Raw genomic sequence first — 11,466 nt, 5'->3', positions numbered from 1 at the left:
GGCACTCCTTGCGTGCATCAGCGCTGCGCGTGGGCCAGCTCCACACGGGTCAAGGAGGCCTGGGGTTTGAACCGCGGACCTCCCATGTGGTAGGCGGATGCCCTATCCGCTGGGCCAAGTCCACTTCCCGTAATTTACTAATTCAATCAGAAGTGTTACAATCACAAAATTAAGGATGCATTTACAACTCAAGATTGGTTCACATCTAATCGTGGACAGTGTTTCAACCTAAACTTTGGGCATTAGTTTATTTTTTAATGTTAGATGAGATACATCCCTCTAATGGCAGTTTGATATTATTTATGAATTCCAAAAAGAGTTATTGATTATGGTTGTAAACTGATCTGTTTTTTCTGAGCATGATATGCCTCTAACTGTATTGAATTCAAGGTTCCACTTTTACTTTATTAAATCAAGATTAGGTAGACACTCGCTCATGGAGAACATAGAATAAGATGCAGAGAAGAAGAACACAGAGGCAGAGAAACAGATCCATACACATGACAGAGACCCCATAAAGAGAGATGAGCTTGAAAGAGTATTCGCGGAAACAATAGTTGAAAATCCCCCAACTCTCATGAAAGAAATGAACCTACATGTCCAAGAAGGCCACCATACCCCAATCAGAATAAATCCAAATAAACCTACTCCAAGGCACATACTACTCAGAACATCAAATGTCAAAGATAAAGAGAAATTCTTAGAGCAGTAAGGGAGGAGCAAACCATCACTTAAAAGGGAGGTACAGTAAGACAGCGCAGATTTCTCATCAGAAACCATGGAGGCAAGAAGACAGTGGTATGATAAAATTAGGAGACTCAAAGAATTTTGCATCCAGCAAAACTGTCCTTCAAATATGAAGAAGAGTATAGAATTTTCACAAACAGAAACCAAGATAGTTTGAATTAAAGAATCCATCTTGCAGGAAATATGAAAGGAAGACTTAGAGACTGAAAGAAAAAGATGAAGAGAGAGGCTTGGAGGAGAGTATAGAAGAAAGAATAACAAGACAACCAAAAGAGTAAAAAGACAGACCCAAATATATGATATATGAAAACCAAAGGATAACATGGTATGGAAATAAATATTGCATTTACATTAATATTATTGGATTTGAATGGATTAAACTTGTCAATTAAAAGACAAAGGCTGACAGGATATATTTTAAAAAATGAGTCATCCATATGCTGTTACAAGAGACCCACCTTAGAACCAGGTATACAAACTGGCTGAAAGAGCAAGGTTGGAAAAAGATACTCTACGCAAACAATAACCAAAAGGGAGCAGGGGTAGCTACACTATTATTGGACAAAAGAAACTTTAAATGCAAAAATGTTATAAGAGATAGAGAAGGTCATTAAATATTAATAATAAAAAGGGACAATTGACCAGGATGATATACCAGATATAAATATCTATGCACGTAACCAAGGTGCCCCAAAATACATGAGACGAACTCTAGCAAAACCAAAGGGAGAAATAGACATCTCTACGGTAATCCTTGGAGACTTCAACACACCACTCACATCACTAACTAGAACTAGGCAGAAGATCAACAAGGAAATAGAAAACTTCAACAACGTGATAAGCGTGTTAGACCTAACAGACATATAAAGAATGCTACATCCAATCTCAGTGAGTTATTCTATTCACTTGCCCATGGATTCTTCATGAGTATAGACCACATGTTAGGACAAATGCAGCTCTCAATAAATATGAAAAGATTGAAATTATACAAAGCACCTTCTAAGATCATAAGGGAATGAAACTTGAAATCAATAACAAACAGGACAAAGGTAAATTTGCAAATGACTGGAGACTAAACAACACACTCCTAAATAATTAGTGTGTCAAAGAAGAAATTGCAAATGAAATCATTAAATGTATTGAGACAAATGAAAATGAGAACAAAACCTATCAAAACTTACGAGATACAGCAAAGGCAGTCTTAAGAGGGAAATTTATAGCCTTAAACACCTATATTAAAAAAAAGAGCTAATCTCAAAAATTTAATGGAGGAACAAGAGAAACTAGAAAAAGAACAACAAACCAATCCTCAAAGCCAGCAAAAGAAAAACAATAATAAAGAATACAGTAGAAATAAATGAAATTGAGAAGAAAAAATAGAGAAAATCAAAATCAAAAGATGGTTCTTTGAGAAGATCAGTAAAATTCACAAATCCCTACTGAGATTAACAAAGAAAAAAGGGGCAAATAAATACAATCTGAAATAAAGGTAAGAAGGTATGACTGACCCCATAGAAATAAAAAGGAGAAACTGTATGTCAACAAACTAGACAACCTAGATGCAATGGGCAAATTCCTAGAAATGCACAACCTACACTGTCACTACAAGAAATGCAGGAACTTAACAAACCAATCACATTTAAAGACATTGAATCCATCATCAAAAATCTCCCAACAAAGAAAAGTCTAGGACCAGATGGCTTCATAGGTGAATTCTACAACATTTCAAAAGGAATTAACACCAGTCCTGTTTAAACTTCCAAAAAATTGAAGAGGGAAAATTACCCAACACTTTTTATGAAACCAACATCATCATACCATCAAAGCCAGGTAAAGACACTACAAGGAAAGAAAATTACAGACTAATCTCTCTAATGCACATAGATGCAAGAATTCTTAACAAAATATTTGTAAGTCGAATCCAACAGCATATCAAAAGACTTGTACATCATGACCAAGTGGGATTTACTCCTGATAGGCAAGTCTGGTTCAATATAAGAAAATCAATGTAATACACCACATTAACAAATTGAAAGAAAAAAAACACATGATCATCTCAATCAACACAGACAAATCATTTGACAAAATCTGACATCCTTTCTTGATAAAAGATATGAATTGAAGGAAAGTTCCTCAATATGATAAAAGGCATATATGAAAAACATACAGTCAATATCGTTGTCAGTGGGAAAATGTTGAAAGCTTTCCCTCTAAGATCAGGAACAAGACAAGGATGCCCACTAGCACCATTGTTATTCAACATTGTAGAAGTTATACCTTGAGCAATTAAAGAAGAAAAAGAAAACAGCAAAGGCATCCAAATAGGAAAAGAGGAAGGAAAACTCTATTTGTGGATGACATGATCCTATCTGCAGAAAATTCAGAAATGTCTAAAAAAACAAAGCTACTTGAGCTAAAAATGAGTTCAGCAAAGTGGCAGGATACAAGATCAACATGCAGAAATCAGTAATATTTTTGTACATTAGTAATGCACAATCTGAGGAGAAAATCAGGGAGAAAATTGCACTTACAATAGCAACAAAATGACTAAAATGCCTAGGAATCAATGTAATGAAAGAAGTACAGGACCTATAAGCAGAAAACTACAGAACAATTGCTAAAAGAAATGTTAAAAAGACTTAAACAAATGGGAAGATATTCTGTATTCATGGACTTGGAAGACTATCATGAAGATGTCAATCCTACCCCAATTGATTTATAGATTCAATGCAATACCAATCAAAATTCCAACAACCTACTTCACAGAAATAGAAAAGGCAATTTACCAAATTCATTTGGAAGGAAAAGTACACCTGAATAGCCAAAAGCATTCTAAAAAAGAAAAGTGACACAGGAGGAATTTCATTGCCTGATCTTCAAACATATTACAAAGCTACAGTGGTCAAAACAGCATAAACTGGCATAAAGAGAGATACATTAATCAGTGGAATAAAATTGAAAGCCTAGAAATAAACCTTCACCTCTTTGGTCAACTAGTTTTTGACATACTACCAAGTCTATGTTAAGGAAAGACAGTCTCTTCAACAAATGGTTCTGGGAGAACTGGGTATCTATAACCAAAATAAAGAAAGGGGACCCCTATCTCACTCCATATATAAGAATCAACTCAAAATGGATCAAAGACCTAAATTTAATGAAACACTAGTAGAAGATGTAGGGAAACATCTTAAAGACTTCATGATATGTGGTGGTTTCTTACAGCCAAAGCACGAGCAACAAAAGAAAAAATAGATAAATGGGTACTCCTCAAAATTAAACACTTTTGCTTCTCACAGGACTTTGTCAAAAGGGTGAAAAGGCAGCCAATTTAATGGGAGAAAATAATAAAAAATTACATGTCCAATAAGGTTTTAATATCCATGATAAATAAAGAGATGTTCCAACTCAACAATATAAAGACAAATGACCCAATTAAAAAATGGGCAAAAGACATGAATAGACATTTGTCCAAAGAAGAAATACAAATGGCAAAAAACACAATTAAAAATGTTCAACATCATTAATGATTAGGGACATGCAAATCAAAACTACAATGAGATATCATTTCACAACTATTAGAATGGCCACTATTAAAAAGTCAGAAAACTGCAAATGCTGGAAAGAATGTGGAGAGATACGAACACTTACGCACTGTTGTTAATGCAGAATGTACAGCCACTGTGGAGAACTGTTCGGCAGTTCCTAAACAAGTTGAAAATAGATTTGTCAAATGATCCTGCAATACCACTATTGGATATATATACAGAAGAACTGAGAGCAGTGAGAGTAGTAACATGAATAGACATCTGCACAACTATGTTCATAGCAGCATTATTCACAATTGCCAGAGCTGGAAACAAACGAGGTTCCATCAGCTGATGAATGGATAATCAAACTGTGGTGTATTCACATGAATGAATATTATGCATCTGTAAGAAGAAATGAAGTCATAAAGCATACAACAACACTGGTGAACCCGGAGGACAGTATGTTGAGTGAAGCAAGCCAGACAGAAAAGGAAAATACAGGAAGATTTCATTTCTATGAACTAAATGTATTGTGTAATATAGTGTATGATTCCATTTATATAAAATGTAAATAGAAATCATCTTATAGATGAAAGAAAAAAGTATTTGTGCAAAATAAGCCAAAAATGCACACTGTGGACAGCAAAGAAAGCACAGAAAGAAGAGGTGGTGGATTTTATGGGGGTTGTTTATTATTATTATTATTGAAATAATGGAAATGGTCTAATGATGACTGAGGTGATCAATGCACAACTATGTGATTGTGCTGAATAAAACTGATTGTGCACTTTTGGATTAATTTTATGCTGTGTTGCTATGTATCAATAAAATTTTTTTTGTTTAAGAAAAGAAAAGGGCAAACAGCACTTAAAAATGGGAAAATATGTTAATACACATTCACCAAAGAAGAAATGTTCAATTCTTTTCACCACTACAGAAATACAAATTAAAATCTGCTATGAGTTATCATATACAGATACTAGAATGGCTAAAATCAAGAGATATAAGACCAAATTTTAAAGAAGATGTGGAAAATCTGGAGTCTTCATACATTTTTAGTGAGAATGCAAAATGGTGCTGCCACTTTGGGAAATATTTTGTCAGTTTCTTAAACATATAAACTTATCATAATTCTTGCTAATTCCTCTCTAAGAAATCTATCCAAGACAAATGAAACCATGTTCATGCAATGAATCCTAGGGCAAGTTCATGGCAGCCAAAACTGGTAGAAAAAAATGCAAATGTCTTTTAACTGGTGCATGGATTACAAAAGGTAGTACATCCATAAACAGATTTGCAGCTTTAACTATCTAATTTCAAGACCCTACCATGTCATCCTAGGAAGCAGCCCCACCTAGCTTGTTCCCAATCCACCAGGGGGGCATGCAGGCCTTTGCAGTACTAACTCTAGTATTAATTATAGGTTCAAACAAAAGGGGCAGAAGAGCCATGCGTAGGGAAACCACAACTGAGTCCAACTCTGTCATTCTGGGGAGCATAAATTCCAAAGTAGGGTCCACTGGAAAGGCACCAAACTCCTGAGCTATCTGCCCTGACTATAGTGTCTGGATGTCTCCAGAGCCCTTGAGAGCCCTGCAGTTTGGGACAGTTTCTACTTTGGCAGTCAATGAGATCCTGCTGAGACATGCAGAAACTCACTTTGAAGTTTCTTATCCTTATAAACACACTTGTCTTTAGCTTTTTCCCCCTTTTGGTCAAGGGCTTTTTCCAGTTACATTGCTACTTGGTGCTTGTTAGTAATCCCTTGGTGCCAGGGAGGCTTATCCCCAGGAGTCATGTCACACAATGGAGAGAAGTAATGTATTTATATGCTGAGATTGGCTTAGAGAGAGGCCACATTTGAGCAACAAGGAAGCCCCCCGGAGGCAACTCTTAACACCCTATAATACTAGGCTAAGTTTCAATTTCAAGAGTAAAGGTTCTTACAGTCATCAATATCAATGGCCCATCAGTAAACCATCCTCCTTCACTAGTCATTGCCCTTGTACTTGGGGGATTCTTGCTGACCTATTAGAGAATGTGGCAGAGCTCCCCAGGATGAGATTTGGATATTCCTTCAGTTATTATAAGAATCTCCACCCACCATGGCAATGACCCATAAACATCTGAACACATTTATATGTCTTTTATGCATGCCCAGGTGAGCTTCCTCCTATGTATTCCCCATCACTGACACCCCACACAAATGATCATCCCCTGCCACAGACAGGGAACCACAATTGCTGGAGAGGATGTAGAGAGAAATGAACAGTTATTCACTGTTGGTAGGAATGCAGAATGGTACAGCCACAGAGGAGGACCATTTGGCAGTTCTTAAAGAAGTTGAATATAAACTTGCGACATGACCCTGCAATATCACTACTAGATATATATCCAGAGATATCTGTACACCAATGTATACAGCAGCAGTGTACACAATTGCCAAAAGTTGGAAACAACCCAGGTGTCCATCAACTGATGAATGGATAAACAAACTGTGGTGTGTTCACATGAGGGAATATTATATAGCTGTAAGAAGAAATCAAGTCATAAAGCATATGACAAGGATGAATCTAGAGAACATTATGTAGAGCGAAGCAAGCAAGGCACAAAAGGACAAATATTGTATGATTGTGTTACTATGAACCAAATATATTGTGTAAAATATTGTATGATTCAAAAAAATTATGTGCATCCAATATATTTATTCGAGAAATGTATCTTTATCCAACAGTGTTTTGTTTTTCTTTTTAAATTATTGTTAATATATTCAATTATTAAATGTACAAAATAAAGTTAAAAAAAGAAATGAGGTTACACTGAAGAGTTGAGAATTGGAGATTTTAAAATGTGATTTGTTACTCAAGAAAAATACCAAAAAAAAGATAGAGAAACCAAACTTTTTTTTAGCATAGTAAAACCATGTGTGAAATATATGAATATGGATAAAATTGCATATATGCTTGTTTTCTTTGGAATTGAACAAATGTCTGTTAACACTACAAGATGGTAACAGTATATCACTTATTCTAAGTGAAAGAAACGACACAAAAACTACATATTGTATGATTCCATTTATATAAAATGTAAATATAAATCAATTTATAAAGTTGAAGTTAGATTAGTGGTTACGTAGGGCTACTAAGGGGTGTGGGTTTTTTCTTTATAGAGTACTGAAAATGTTCTAAAATTTTTTGTGGTTATGAATGCACAACATTGTGATTTTACTAAAAGCGACTGATTATATACTTTATAGACAGATTGTATGGTATGTGAATATATCTCAGTAAAAGTGCTTAATAAGTAAATAATTGTACAAGAACAGCCAGAAGTAGCAAGTATTTAGCATGGGAAACAGAGATCAAGGGGTAAAGAATTTCCTTATTAGTTTATTTTTATTTATTATTGAAATAATGAAAATGTTCTAATGATGACTGAGGCAATGAATGCACAACTATGTGTTTATACAAAACACCACTGGTTGTGCATTTTTTGTTTTTTTTTGTTTGTACATTGAACGAATTGTTGCTCTATTCATATGTATCAATAAAGTTGATTTGTTAAAAACATATATACATGTATCAAAAAAATTAATTTGTTAAAACAAAAAAAGGACTGCTAATTCTCATCCAAAGATTTCATCGTTAAAGGTTTGGTATAAAACCTTCCCAGAGTTTTCCACCAAGAGTAGCATTATCATACTTAGGATCTGCTGAGCAACAGTGCATTAGGAGAAAGGCATGGTCATCTGTGTGGAAGTGACAGGGTCCCCAGCAGCCCTGCCTGGCTCCCTTTCCAGGGTGGCAACCCTGTGAAATCCACCTTCAGAAGCTCAGGGGAAAGGGCAGGGGAGAAAAGCAGGGGGTGGGGGTGAGGAGGTCCAGCCTATCAGTCTTAACTACAGCAGCTGCTCCACATCTCTAAACTGCTTCCCTAGAATGGGACCAACTCTTCTAAGAGGCTGAGAACAGTAAGCGCAGAGGCTTCCTCTGCAGCCGGCTCCTTTAAGGTCAGCTGGGTGACGGCTCTTGACAAAGCAAGGCTAGAATACTGTCCCCAAGTCACCCAGGTCACCCCCACTGCCAAGAAGAGGTGCCTCGGAGCTCCTGGAAACGCTCAGCACAGCTGTGGGCTCCCTCAGCAGCCCCTGGCAGGTGCTCTTTCCCAGTCTTTGCTGAGGATCCTGGCAGGCACCCAAATCTGTTGGCCCTTGCTGGCCAGCCAACTTCCTCCAGCCCGAGCAAGCTAGCATCTCAGCAAGAGTTCACGAACCATTTCCACCCAGCATTACTCCAAGAAATCAAACTTTTAAGAAAAGCTGTAACCACTACCAAAAGGAAAAGAGTGTTCCTGGGACCTTGGGGAGCTCTGATGGAGGCCTCGGCTCAAGGTGTCCCAGCGCCTCCAGGCCCACCACACCCAGTGGGCCCCTGGCACCCAGACCTCACCTGCCCGTGTACTCCCAGAAAGCAGAGTGGAGTAAAAAAAGGGAGGAAGAGAGAAAATGTAAAGCCTCAAGGGCTCACCAGGGCTTTCATCCAAAGAATGCAAAGTGTCCAAGACCAGGGGGAGCCCCACTTGCAGACCTCTGGGGCTAGATACACACTTGTAGCTGCAAACTGTTGCAGCCCCTGCAAAACTCCCGGGCTGGGCAGAAACCTGAACCCCCAGGCCCCTCCCAGGAGGGGTCCCCATTCTTGTGCTCTCTGAAGGCACACACCAGGTGTCAGTCCTGCTCCCCGGGGCCTTCCCAGGGGCCTTCCCCTGGGAGCAGATCAGTTCCCTTCAGCAGTAACCCCTGTAAGAGCCACGCTGTGGGCAGGCACCAGCTGGCCCTTTCCAGTGGGGAGGAGAAGAAAGAGATGCAGCCCAGCCTGGCCCTGGAGGCAAATGTGAAGGGTAGAGCCTGGGAAGGGGGTGCTGAAAGGGGAAGGATCCCAGGCACCCAGAGGGTCAGGAGGGTGGGAGGAGGGCAGGGCTGCAAGTTGGACCATAGGGGGGACCCAGCAGGAATGTGGGGATGGAGGGGGTTTATGGGTGGAGGAGGGATCAAGGGGGTAGGGACCGTGGGGGAAGTAGGGACCATGGGGGGGAAGGGGTAGTGGGGAAGGAGGGACCATGAGGGGAAGGGATAGTGGGGGAGGAGGGACCATGGGGGGAAGGGATAGTGGGGGAGGAGGGACCATGGGGGGGGAGGGATAGTGGGGGAGGAGGGACCATGGGGGGAAGGGATAGTGGGGGAGGAGGGACCATGGGGGGGGAGGGATAGTGGGGGAGGAGGGACCATGGGGGGGGAGGGATAGTGGGGGAGGAGGGACCATGGGGGGAAGGGATAGTGGGGGAGGAGGGACCATGGGGGGAAGGGATAGTGGGGGAGGAGGGACCATGGGGGGGAGGGATAGTGGCGGGGAAGGAGGGGCTGTGGGGGGTAAGGACTGTGTGTGGGGAGGAGGGACTGTGAGGGGAGGGACCATGGTGGGGACCATGGGGGAAGAGGGACCATGGGGGGAGGGACTGTGGGGGGTGGGACCTTGGGGGGAAGGAGGGAAGGTGTGTGGGGGGGATAGAGGAGGAAGGAGGGACCGTGGGGAGAAGGACCAGGGGGGAGGAGGGACTGTGGGGGGGGTAGAGGGACGGTGAGGGGAGGAAGAGTGGGAAGGAGGGACCATGGGAGAGGGATAGCAGGGGAGGAGGGACCATGGGGGGTGTGGGAACCTGTGGTGGGGAGGAGGAAAGGTGTTGGGGGAAGGAGGAAGGTGTGGGAGGTAGGAGGGACCTTGAGGGGACCATGGGATGTTGGAGGGACTGTGGGGGGCGGGGGGAGAGAAGGTGTGAGGGAAAAGAGGAAGGCATGGGGGGGAGGGACTTTGGGGGGAGGGATAGTCGGGGGACCATGGGGGCAGGAGGGGCTTTGGGGGGAGGGATGGGGGAGCGACTTCAGGGGGTGGAGAAGGAACCATGGGGAGAAAGAAGGTCCCTGTTTGGGGGTAAGGGACCATGTGAATGGAGGAGGGAACTTGTATGGGGGCGGGAATCTTGGGGGAGAGGGACTATGGGTGAGAGGAGGGGCCGTGGGGGGGGACCAGGAGGGGCCATGGAGGTGCAGGAGGGACCGTTGGGGGGCAAGAGGGACCATGGGCAGGAGGGACCATTGGGGGAGGAGGAACCGTTGGGGGGCAGGAGGGAACATTGGAAGGAGGAGGGACCGTTTGGGGAGAGGAGGAACCGTTGGGGGGCAGGAGGGGCCGTTGGAGGGAGGAGGGGCCGTTGGAGGGAGGAGGGACCGTTGGGGGGAGGAGGGACCGTTGGGGGCCAGGAGGGACCATTGGAAGAAGGGACTGTTGGAGGGAGGAGGGATCGTTGGGGGGAGGAGGGACCGTTGGGGGAAGGAGGGACCGTTGAGGGGGAGGAGGGACCGTTGGAAGGAGGAGGGACCGTTGGAGGGAGGAGGGACCGTTGGAAGGAGGAGGGACCGTTGGGGGGAGGAGGGACCGTTGGAGGGAGGAGGGGCCGTTGGAGGGAGGAGGGACCGTTGGGGGGAGGAGGGACCGTTGGGGGCCAGGAGGGACCATTGGAAGAAGGGACCGTTGGAGGGAGGAGGGATCGTTGGGGGGAGGAGGGACCGTTGGGGGAAGGAGGGACCGTTGAGGGGGAGGAGGGACCGTTGGAAGGAGGAGGGACCGTTGGAGGGAGGAGGGACCGTTGGAAGGAGGAGGGACCATTGGGGGGAGGAGGGACTGTTGGGGGGAGGAGGGACCGTTGGAGGGAGGAGGGACCGTTGGGGGGAGGAGGGACCGTTGGAGGGAGGAGGGACCGTTGGAAGGAGGAGGGACCGTTGGGGGGAGGAGGGACCGTTGGGGGGAGGAGGGACCGTTGGAGGGAGGAGGGACTGTTGGGGGAGGGATGGCTGAGGGGGCAGGAGGAACCGCTGGAGGGGAGGGATCGTGGGGGGGGGCGGCCACCCCCTCCCTGGACCGCTGGCTTCTCACTCCAACTCGAGGCTCCCCGCAGCCCCGCTGAGCTGGCTGGGACCCCCGAAAGACTCCCGCCAGCCCCGCGCCGCCCCGGAAGCAGTGCCCCCCGGCCCGGCCCCGTCTGGTCCCCACCCGGGCCCTGAGGAACCCCCCCCCCCCACGTCCACCCGCAAGCGAGGCAGCAGGACCTTCAGGGGCGCTGGACGAGCACCCCTCAG

Source organism: Dasypus novemcinctus, chromosome 4 (assembly GCF_030445035.2).
Source record: "Dasypus novemcinctus isolate mDasNov1 chromosome 4, mDasNov1.1.hap2, whole genome shotgun sequence".
Lineage (NCBI taxonomy): Eukaryota > Metazoa > Chordata > Mammalia > Cingulata > Dasypodidae > Dasypus > Dasypus novemcinctus.
This window is presented reverse-complemented; position numbering follows the sequence as displayed.